Source organism: Culex quinquefasciatus, chromosome 2 (genome assembly GCF_015732765.1).
Source record: "Culex quinquefasciatus strain JHB chromosome 2, VPISU_Cqui_1.0_pri_paternal, whole genome shotgun sequence".
In the NCBI taxonomy this organism is placed as follows: Eukaryota; Metazoa; Arthropoda; class Insecta; order Diptera; family Culicidae; genus Culex; species Culex quinquefasciatus.
The window spans coordinates 67,731,140-67,743,275 of NC_051862.1; the positions used below are offsets into that span (position 1 = coordinate 67,731,140).

At 46.8% G+C, this 12,136-nt stretch overlaps 1 long non-coding RNA gene across 1 annotated transcript; it reads right to left on the reverse strand.

Annotated features, from left to right (window-relative positions):
- Positions 1-2,462: 2,462 nt before the first annotated feature.
- On the reverse strand, positions 2,463-4,284 carry LOC119766709. Its single transcript, XR_005277072.1, has 3 exons — positions 4,154-4,284; positions 3,960-4,076; positions 2,463-2,634 (listed from the first exon to the last, which is right to left on the reverse strand). It is a non-coding gene; the product is annotated as an uncharacterized LOC119766709 (long non-coding RNA).
- Between the last annotated feature and the right edge of the window lie 7,852 nt (positions 4,285-12,136).

The following is a 12,136-nucleotide window of genomic DNA, read 5'->3' on the forward strand; positions in this document are numbered from 1 at the left end:
GTCGTATTTGTCGTGCGATCGATCATCGAAATTGTTCGACGGTTTTGTTATTTAGGATGTCGTGCTATTGTCGTGTGCTGTCATTTCGGAATTTTTAGGTTATTTTCGAAATAAAATTCATTTTATTTGTTGTTTTGCTGATTTTTATTGATATCTATTAGTTTTAACTGGCCTGGCACTTTGTTTTCCAAATATTCACTATCACTGCAGTCACAATTTTCCAAATTTCGCTTGATGATGGCCAATCCGGTAGAATTCGGGTCACGAGGTGGTCACTCCAAATATATTGCATTTATTTCATAAGTTAATCTGTATGTGCATCCATATTTACGCGCATACACCATTCCTCTGTGAATTTTATTTCAGTGTTCACAGCTGTCATCGCAAACGCGCGCACTGTTTACAAACAACAACAAAAAATCAATCTATATAGATAGAGACATTACATTTTCCGGCCGAGCGATTCGCTGGCACTCATCCGGCAATTTCATGGGCCAGCAGCTTCGTCGTAGTAAATCCGGATTTTCCATTGTTTTGTGTTGAATTTAGTGCGTGTTTGGACTCAGTAAGGCACCAGCAATCGAGATGGTGGTAACCCAGGAGGACAAGTCGATCGAGCTGCTGGACGTGGACCCTCAGGAGACGGAGGACGACGGGGCGGTGGTGGTGCTGGACTCCAAGCGGAAGGGCAAGCGCACCGTAATCAAGACTTTGACACGGCAGACGTACTTTTTGCCCGTGTTTGGCCTGGTTGATCCAGAGAAACTCAAGCCGGGCGATTTGGTGGGCGTAAACAAGGACTCGTACCTCATCCTGGAGACACTTCCGGCCGACCGAGCAATATTCGGACATTGGCGGGTTGGACAGGCAAATCCAGAAATTGATTGAGGCCGTCGTGCTGCCGACGACGCACAAGGACAAGTTCAAGAACCTAAGAATTCATCCACCGAAGTCGACCTACCTGAAGCTGGCCGGCCAATAGCTGGTGCAGATGTTCATCGCAGACGGTGCCAAGCTCGTCTGGGACGCGTCCGCACTGACCAAGGAAAAGTCGCCGGTGGTTTAATTTCTTTTTATTTGTGAAATCAGTTTTTTTTGTATTGTTAGATATGATGAAAAAAAACGATATTGACCGCCCCTCCTCTCCCTTCTCCCCCCATGCGACAACTCGTTGGGTTGCGAACAGGTGCGCGTACTTTTTCAACTTGCTATTCGGCCCCACGATGAACGTAAAGATCCGTTCCTGCTTCAACCACTTTGTTATCTTTCGATCCCAGTTGTCCACCAAACTGCTCGGAGTCACGATCAGAACCCGCTTCACAACCGGCTGCCCGTAAGGTCCCTGATTCTTCAAGGTGTAGATCAACGCCAACGTCTGCAACGTCTTCCCCAGTCCCATCTCGTCGGCCAAAATCGCTCCCAACTGTTCCGAGTCTTCGCGTTCCATTCCCAAAACCCTTCCCGCTGGTGCGGCCGCAAATGCTTAGCCACGCAGTACGGAACGCAACCCTTTGTTATACTTCCACTGATTGAGCGAAGGCTCCCGCATCATCAACGGAACAAAGTCCTCCACAATCGCTTTCTCCCCACAGTCCTAACCAGCTCGACACCCGTGTCGACACCACAATCGGACTCCCGGCGCACATCGACTCCGCCGGCGGCCTAAACCCTCCTCTCGCCTCGAATTGAACCCTCTTCACCGGCACATCATTCTCCTTGGCCACTTCCCCATCAATCCGCTCCACCAGTTCAACCTCCTTGCTCAACCGCGAACCCTCCTCCAGCTCCTCCCTTTTCACCAACCGGGAGCTCCCAATCATCTTGCCGTCCTCGTCGCCCAACGTGACGCTCTTCCCGCCCACGATGGTCAACGTTCCGTCGCCCTCCCACGTTTTGTGCTTTTTGGTCGTTATTTTGCCCCAGCACACTTGCGTCGTCGTTGGTTCTGCGGGGGTGTGCAACGCTGCCGGCATTCTGCACGCGGGCTTCCAACACGCGGGCATGGTTCTCCGAGCTGGTGAGCAGCTCCAGCATGCCCGGGTCCGGTTGGGCTTGCGGTAACGGCTGCGGTCGGATTGTGAGGGTGGTGGAAGTTCGGCCGGCAGGGACCGCTTCATCGACGGTCCTGCCGTCATCACCCGCATTTGCTTTTTAAGTAGAAGTGCTGACGTTTCTGGTCCCGCTGTCCCAATCTTCGTAGGGCACCGGAAATCCTGAAGGTGACAAAATATACCTCAAGCTGGATTGGAGCGGTGACAGTTTGTAAATGAAGGAAACAAACAAGTGACAGTTCTGAACTGTCCGAGAACTGTCACTATCCACACTGAACAAAATTCAATTCCGAATATCGTGCAGATAAATAATATTTACGCTTGTATTTACGATATTTACGAAATATTTACGGAAGTAAATCCAATGCGCTACGGATCAACCATGTGCCCAACCCCGTGATTCGGGTGCTGCCCCGTGAGTAGTTCGTTCACCTCCATCGCTTTCACTCAGAGGTTGTACTCGGCCGCAAGTTTGTTCTTTTTTTCCAGGTCTTAGTATTGATAATGGCGATTTTGACATTCTCTAAAAATCAAACACCACCAACACTTTCATTGTCCTGTTTGGAGACTGTTTGATACAGATCTGAAATGAATTAAATAATAAAAAAAATACTGTAACTAATTCCAGCGTGCCTTTAATGTTGCCATATCAGCACTTTGACATTCAATTACAGCTCATAAAAAGCGTTTTCAACTGAAATCAAATGATAAATCGGCCAATAAGAAGTGAGCAAGCAATTTTCTATCAAAAGTTTTGAAAAATTAGTTGTTTGAATAGTTAAAATAAGTAAATTGGATGGAGTCAGAAGCGAGTGCTTATTTTGCTAAACATACGAGAATTTCTTCTATTTGCTACCTGGCGAAAATATTCAAATTATTTAAAATTTCTAGAAGTTAAAAATTTTAGAAATTAAGAATTTCAAAACATAAGAATTAATAAAATTTAAGAATTGTAGATAATAATTTTGTGTTTGTCAAATTTTCGATTCAATAATTTAATAATTTAATAATTTAATAATTTAATAATTTAATAATTTAATAATTTAATAATTTAATAATTTATTAATTTAATAATTTAATAATTTAATAATTTAATAATTTAATAATTTAATAATTTAATAAATTAATAATTTAATAATTTAATAATTTAATAATTTAATAATTTAATAATCTAATAATTTAATAATTTAATAATTTAATAATTTAATAATTTAATAATTTAATAATTTAATAATTTAATAATTTAATAATTTAATAATTTAATAATTTAATAATTTAATAATTTAATAATTTAATAATTTAATAATTTAATAATTTAATAATTTAATAATTTCATAATTTCATAATTTCATAATTTAATAGTTTAATATTTTATTAATTAAATTATTTAATAATTTATTTATTTATTTATAATTTTATGATTTTATAAATAACACCGACCAACAAAGTTTCTGCGCAGGTTCAATTCAAGGGGACCCCAAAAACATGTTTACTTTGTATTTTTCAAAAATTTCAAAAATATTTGGACAGAGTCGAATGGGTTTTCTCCAAAGTTTGTATGGAGAATTAGAGCTGTTCGCTACTCCCACAAACTTCATGCTTCCCCCTCGAGTTGAGCCAGGTTTCAGAATTTTAGAGTTTTATAATTTTTACTTAATTATTGTAAAATTTTTGAATACTAGAATTCCAGAAGTAAAGAATTTCAGAATTTTTGAGTTTGAGATTTAAAAAAAAGTTTTGGGTCGTAGAATTGAACAATTCAAGAATTATTTTTTTAATTATTTAATTGTTTAGAATTTGTGATTGCATTAGGTTTGGATCCCCCCTCCTGTCCTCCCCCACGCACATTTCCATCGTCCTCTTTTTTCCTCCCGGCACACCTCCACCGTTTAAAAAAACACGACTCACCCCAATCCGCTTTCGATCGCAGACCGGTTCCTTCCCGTCCCATCTTCCGGCATGATCCGCCGGGTTAACGATGTTTCACGTTCTCTTCCACCGTCGCGAAGGCTGAAATCAGGAAGTCTGGAACATAATGTTATGATTTATCCGCTCGCCCACTCCGGCCGGAACTTTCCAGCAAAAAAAGGAACACAACTTACCAATCAACCAGCCAAAATCCTCACGAACCTTTACAACAATATTGTTTTTCTGATTTGATCAAGTCCGAACAAGATCAACTGAAGAGAACTGTCAAACTGTTTGCGTCGACGATAATCGACGTCGAATTGAAGGTAAATCGTTGGAAAAAACAATGTCGAGCATGTCGAGTGTTTGTCGCACGTTTGTCGTCCTTTCGACCAATCGATATCGAAACGGTAAAATCAAAACCGTGCGACAACTCGTACGACGTGCGACATTTTTCAAACAGGGTTGTAGCTGTTTGTAGGATCTGAGGAACAATTGATTTTGTATATAATGGGGCGGTCAATTGCCAAAACCCGGAAGCGGAACAAGGCGACAAAAGCCGCGAAAGCAGCTTACGCAAGAAGAATGCTGCAGAAAAAACAGGCCGGCGATCGTGTTCCATTTCAACATCATGCCGGTGAGTTAAATTGTGGTGTCGTTATTCGTTTCTGTTTTGACGTTTGACAGTTGTCATTTTTGCGTCACTGTAACGCAACCTACACACTAAAACTAGTTTATACAATTTTATATTGCGTTGATTTTTTTTTGTGAAATGTTATTTAAATAATGTTAATTCTATGTATACTAAATAGTTCAGGTGAAATAATACATTTGTATCCATAACAGGCCCCACCCTTCCGGAAACCGCCACCGTCCACATCCTTACGGAACCACTGCTGGAAATATTCAAAGAGGAACCCCAGTTGGAAGTAGCTGGAGAAGAATCCTTGCCAGCCATCTGCACCAATCCTACCGAATCCGATCCCATCCCGGAGGCGCCCCTCTTCTGTGCCCTCTGTCTACGCCCGTGCATTTCCGACCAAGTGGTCGAATTCTCCACCGAACCCAGTGGACGGGACAAGTTGGTGCTACTCTTGGGCGTGGACATTGAGCTTGAGCAGTGTGCCATTTGTCGCTCCTGCTGGATCATGGTGGAAACGTTTGCGGACTTCCAGGAGGGTTGCCTGAAGGCGTCCGCGTGGAGGGAGCGGTTTTCGTTTGGGTTGGACGAGGTTGGGGACGATTGGTTGGCCAAGGAGAACTTGGAGGTGATGGCGAGGACGAGGAACGTGGTTCAGGAGCACGTGGAACGCATTGAAAATGCTCGAAACAGGCATGAGTTGATTTCCGATGAGATACCGGAGGAAAAGCCAATGCTGGCAGATAATCAGCATTCGGAAGAGGATGTTAACTGTCTGCTTTTGCCGGAGGAACCGCCCACCGATAAGTACGTTCATAGTACTGTTGTTCCATTGTTGAAAAATAATAAACAAACTTTCAGCTCCTCTACAAGGAACGCACCAATTCTGGATCAAACAGGAAAAACATCATTCAGCTGTGAAAAGTGCCAGCGAATGTTTGAAACCAAATTGGGCATAGCGCTCCACTTGCGCCGTTGTACAAAATCGTCCAAAACGAAGCTGAAACTCTACACGTGCTCCATCTGTTCGATGAATTTCACGAAATCGTACAGGTTACGAGAACACCGGAATAAACACATGGGTTGAAATACGTTTAAAAGTTGGTTAATTCTTAAATGATCGATTAACGTTGTTTTTAGGCATCAAACCATACGAGTGCCGTAGTAAAAACTGCAACAAACGCTTCCACGCAACCCATGAACGATGCAATCACGAAAGAAAGTGCGAAGGAATAAAGTCGTTAGGTTTAGGTAACCATACCATCAAGTGCGATGAACCTGGTAAGGCTACACGATTTGTTCGCAAACTCCTAACTTTGTTCTAAATTCCCCCCCTCAGGTATCAAACCGTTCAAATGCAAAAATGAAGGCTGCGACAGGCACTTTTACGGCAATTCCGAACTGCAGCGACACGCCGCGAATTGCAGTAAGCGGAACAAACCCGTTTGCCCGCTCTGCGGGATTCAGCTGGCCTCAACGAAAACACTAAAGGCTCACATGAAAATCCACGAAAAGCGAAACTACACGTGCAACGATTGCGACAAGGCGTTCAGTTCGGCGCACTTGTTGAACGTGCACCGGCAGCAGATTCACACGCAGGAAAAGGGGATTATTTCGTTTATTTGTGCAATTTGCGGGCAAGAATTCGAGTACAGTTTGCTCGTTCAGCACATGGAAAAGTGTCACGCCGGGCAGGATTGATGGGATGGTTGTTTCGTTGAATGTGGGAATAAATTTATCTAAATACCTTTTTGTCGCGGAGATTTTAATTTTTTTTACTCATGGTTTGTCGATATTGTTTGCATAGAATATGAAGCTTTTTAAATACTTTTACGGAGCGAAATCAGGATATAATAGAATCTGTAAAAGTTGTATTTTCATAGGTTTTGATGCAAACAGAAGTTCATTCTGTTGCGCGAAAAAAATCCTTGCGCCGAACAGAAATGTAGTAGTTTGTCGTTAGCGTGTACATCACTGGCGCAACAGCTTGGCAGGTTGTGCTCGTATTAATTTTGATTTTTGTCTGCTTTCACAATGTGGGTTGCAGGATTTAATTTTTAATAAATTATTAAATGAGTATTCCACGCTCCGGATACTCCCACCCGCTGCCCCGCTGGACGAGGGAGGCCTTCCACGTTGGACCTGGTCATCTCAAACAACCTGGTGCCGATGTCGAAGCCGATAACGCACGTTGAACTGTCGTCGGACCATCTGCCGGTCACCTTTACGATCGACGTTGATGTTCCAGTCGCCCCGGCTGGAAGACTCGTCCGATGCTTCGACAGAGCGAACTGGAGCACTTTTGCTCGCTCGATCGAGCGGGAGGTCGACCTCAACGCTAGCTGGATCAACACTCTAGATCGCTCGGAGAAAATCGACGACGCCATCGACAAGTTCACCGCCATCCTCAAAGCAGCTGAGGAAGCCGCTATCCCTTCGCGTAGGATCCTACCTCAGAAGAAGGACATCCCCGACGAGCTGAAGCTGCTAATCCGGCTGAGGAACGTGCGGCGTAGACAGTTCATCCGAAGACGGGACCCGCTCATCGGAGCGGTGGTGAACCACTTGAACAACGTCATCAGCACCAAAAGCGCCGAGCACCACTACAAAAATTTCGGCTCCTTGCTAAGGACGCTGGACAACGGCAGCAACAAGTTCTGGAAGCTTACCCGCTACCTCCGGAACACGGTCAAGTACAGCCCCCCGTTGAACGTCAACGGAGACCTCGTAGCGAGCCCTTCAGCGAAAGCCGAAGCGCTCGCAAGTGCGTTCGCTGCTGCCCACAACAATGAGCAACCAGGTGATCCCGAAACATCGGCCGCTGTGGAGAACGCGCTTGGCCACATCCGAGCGACAACTCCTCCCGTGCCTCCGGCCGCCCTTGTCAAGCCGAAAGAGGTCAAGGCGATCATCCGCACGCTCAAAAACCGGAAGTCTCCTGGGCAAGACGGAATCCGGAATACGTGCCTCAAGCAGCTGCCAAGAAAAGGGTTGGTCGTCCTGACCAAAATCTTCAACGCTTGCCTGGCCTTGGGCTACTTTCCGGCTCGTTGGAAGCACGCAAACGTGATCGCCATCCCAAAGGCGAACAAGGACATAACCAATCCAGGTAACTACCGCCCGATCAGCCTTTTGAGCAGCCTGAGCAAACTCCTGGAACGGGTGATCCTCGCCCGGATAAACCGTCACCTGGAGACGGAGCAACTCATCCCACACGAGCAGTTCGGCTTCAAGACGGGGCACTCAACGGTGCACCAACTCGCCCGTATCTCGGAGATGGTGAAGCGCGGCTTCCTGGCGGGGAAATCGACCGGCATGATCCTTCTCGACGTCGAAAAGGCCTACGACTCCGTGTGGCAGGACGCCGTGGTCTACAAGCTCTTCCGCTCGAACCTCCAGCCGTTCCTGGTCAAGATCGTCGAGTCGTTCCTGACGAATCGGTCGTTTCGGTGACGGTGAATGGCGAGCGTTCCTCCGTCCACAACATCCCCTTCGGCGTGCCCCAAGGATCAGTGCTGAGCCCGACTCTCTACAACATCCTCACCTCCGACGTGCCGATGATCGATGGAGTGTCGTACGCATTCTTTGCGGATGACACTGCATACTTGGCATCGGATAAGGACCCGAAGATCGTCGTCACCCACCTACAGGCGGCGCAGAACAACCTCGAGGAGTTTCAGCGGAAGTGGCGCATCAAGCTGAACGCTGGGAAAACCCAGTCCATCTTCTTCACCAGGAGGCGTGCTGCTCGGCACCTTCCCCGCAGATCGATCAGCGTCAATGGCCAGCCTGCGACGTGGGACGACGAGGTCAGGTACCTGGGTGTGGTGCACGACAAGAAGCTGAAGTACGACAAGCACGTGAACAACATCATCGAGAAGGTGGATCGTTCCACCAAGGCGCTCTACTCCCTGCTGAATCGAAGCTGAGCATCAAGAACAAGTCGCTCGTGGTCAAGTGCATCATCCGTCCAATGCTGACCTACGCTGCTGCGGTCTGGGGCAACTGCGCCAAATCGCACCGTAAGCGACTCCAGGTGAAGCAGAACAAGCTGCTCAAGATGGTGCACAACTTGAACCCGTGGTACCCGACCGACGATCTACACGAACTGGCCGGCGTCGACACCATCGACGCAAGCATCGAAAAAGCAACGAGAACCTTCAGGGCTTCCTGTGGGATGTCAACGAATCCGCTCATCGAAGCACTCCACCGTCAACAACTGTGATATTAGTCTTAAGCCAAACATAGATCTAGGGTTTTTTCTCAAAATTTATTTTCCCTAAAAGAGCATGCAGCTAGCAACATCTAAACTTAGAAACATGTACCCTCCCTGTAAAGGCTAATGAATTGATCTCAGTTGAAAGGTTCTCCAAATCTCTGAATTGCAAATGTAACATCCTGGAGCAGAACTGTTAAATTCTAATAAACACCAATTGAATTGAATTGAATTAAATGAGTATTTACTATAAGACCGATATAATTCATAAATAAGAGTTAAGAGCGCAAAAAAGTGCGCACCTTAATAAATATTGCCTTGTTAGCTGACAGATTGCGCATTGAGTGCGAGTGCGCGCTAGCGAGCTGCGAGAGAGAACAATGAGCGAGAAAACAGCGAAGGTAAGGTTGTCAAACGAGTTGTCAAATCAGTTTTGTGGTTGATTTGTGTGGAATAAGACGTGTTGTTTATTAACTGCAAAATATCTCTAGAGTTTTTTTTTTTTTTTTGATTAGGTCCTATAAACATATGAAAGACAATAGTTTATTGAACCTTTAAAAAAAACTCGGGATCTGTGTTTTTGTTATAAAAGAAAGTCCCCGACCACGACCGTTTTAAATCAGCTTTATTCAATTTTACGTACAATTATTTTATGAAAAATATCGATGACCTTATTTTGAAACTACCTACTTTTCCTGTCATTCTTGAACGACGAAATAGCCTACTTTTCTGTACCAAAAATAAAAGAATCGAATAGCAACACTTTTCAAAATAAATGCTGAAAAGTTCTACTTTTCAGCACTGAAATGGGTGCTGAAAAGTTGAACTTTTCAGCACTTGTTTCGAAAAGTAACACTTTTCAACATTTTTTGATTTAAACGATTTATTGACAAAGACAAGAAAATTTGACTTAAAATTTCACTCAATGGGTGTTTTTTGGAATTGCAAAAAATGTTGTATGGAACTCGTTGCAAAACTTGATTTTTTCAGCACTCGACGTATTTATCCAACTCGGTGATGACGGACTTTTGTCCGGAGTGCACAGCGGATTACCGCGACGAGACGAGAATCGGCGAAAGGATAAAACACTCGCGTTAAACTTTAGAAAAGAACGTTTTATTTAGCGAGAAAAATCGAACCGCACGCGACGACGTTTTGGGCGGGAATGACGCGTGTAAACGCCGAGGCAACTCAACTGAAGGTTGGTGCAGAAACGGCGGGCCAAGGAGGAGGCATAAAGGTGAACACTGTTACTTTCAACACTCCCCCTCAGTGTGATCCTTCTCACTGTTGCTGCTCGAGCCCGAGTAGTTCGCAGAACTCCCGGTGCTTCGTTGGCCCCAACGGTTTCGTCAACACGTCAGCAGTCATCTGGTCGGTTGGGCAATACTCCAGCTTGATCTCCTTCCTCAGGCACAAATCGTGGATGTACTTCTGCTTCGTGTCGATGTGCTTGGATCGTCGGCTCGTTCGTTCGGAACGCACAAACGCCAAGCAGCCTTGGTTGTCTTCGTTGATGACCGTCGGGCCTGCTTGTTGCTCGCCGAAGTCACGGAGAAGTTGCCTGAGCCACACCGCTTCTTGGCACGACTCGCAGAGGGCGACGTACTCACTCTCCATCGATGAAAGCGTCACGCAAGGTTGGCGACGGCTCGCCCACGTGATGCTTCCTCCTCCGTACTGGAACAACATCCCGGACGTCGATCGACGGCTCTCGGCGTCTCCGGCCCAGTCAGCGTCAGAGAAACCGACAAGGTCCTGGTTCTTGTCCCCGCCGAGTTGTAGTCGATAGTCCTGGGTTCCTTGCAAATATCGTAGCACTCGCTTCGCGGCAGTCCAGTCGCACTCGCGGGGTGCGCTGAATCGCCGGCCGAGAATCGCCGCCGCAGCAGCAATATCCGGTCTGGCAACAATGGCCAAGTAGAGCAGACCTCCGACGAGGCTACGATACTTCGTCGAATCCGTGAATTCTTCTCCAGCTTCCTTCACCTTCAGGTAGGCCGGATCCATTGGCGTCTTGGCAGCCTTGCACTGCTCCATGCCGAAATCCTTGAGCAGCTTGTTGGTGTAGTTCTTCAGACTCAGCTTGTACACGTCGGATTCGCGCTTCACCTCGACTCCAAGGAAATGACGAACCTCGCCGAGATCAGTCAGCTCGAACTCCGCTTTCAGTCCAGTACAAGTCTCCGCCATCTTCCGTTCGTCCGTCGAGGCGATCAAAAGATCATCGACGTACACCATCAGCAACACCTTGGCTTGTCCGCGATGGTTGACGTACAAGCAGGGATCTGCTGCGGCCGCCTCGAAGCCAAGCTTCACGAGTACTCCATCCAAGCGCTTGTTCCAGCAGCGAGCCGACTGCCGCAATCCGTAGATACTGCGTTGAAGCCGGCACACGAGCTGCTCCTTCCCGGGTTCCTGGAATCCCGGCGGTTGGCGCATGTACACCTCTTCTTCGAGCGACCCATAAAGATAGGCGGTCTTTATGTCCAGATGTCGCACGGTCATTCCATGCTTCAGCGCCACCGTGAGGAACGTTCGGAAGGTTGCTTGACGTGTGACAGGTGCGAACACGTCCTCCACGTCCACTCCAGATTGCTGCGCATAGCCCTGCGCGACAAGTCTGGCTTTGAACTTCACGATCTGGTTGTTCTCGTCTCGCTTCACTTTGTAGATCCACTTCGACCCGATCGCTTTCCGTCCTTCCGGTAGCTGAACCAGCTTCCACGTTCCGTTTTGCTGGTGCGACTCAAGTTCGTCCAGCATCGCCGTCCGCCAAACAGGCTCCTTCAGTGCTTCCTTGTGATCGACGGGTTCCTCCACAGCGCACGCCGCGATCCCGACTGCGTTTTCCAGCTCGAAGTCGTCCAGGTAACGCGGCCGAGTACCAAGATTCGATCTTGTCGAACGACGAGGGCTTGCGTTTGGGGTGCTTTCTGCCTCTTGGAACACTTCGTCGTCACTTTCGCTGATCTGGCCGCCAGCGACATTGTCACCAGCCCTGTCCTCTTCGATGGCGTCCTCCTCTTTGAGCTCCTCCTTCTTGACGACGAACGGCTTCAGCTGAATCTCCTCATCTGGGTTGTCCGTTGACCACTCCACCGTTGACGTGCCGTTGCCCAGCTCGAGGAATCTGGCATCACGGCTAACGGTGATCTTGTCCGTCTCCACGTCGACGAAACGATACGCTTTTTGCTCGAATGCGTACCCGACGAACACCAGCTTTCTTGCCTTACTGTCCAGCTTGCCACGATTGACACCCGGGACATGAACGTACGCTTCGCTGCCGAACACCCGAAGATGTTTCAAGTCGGGCTTTCG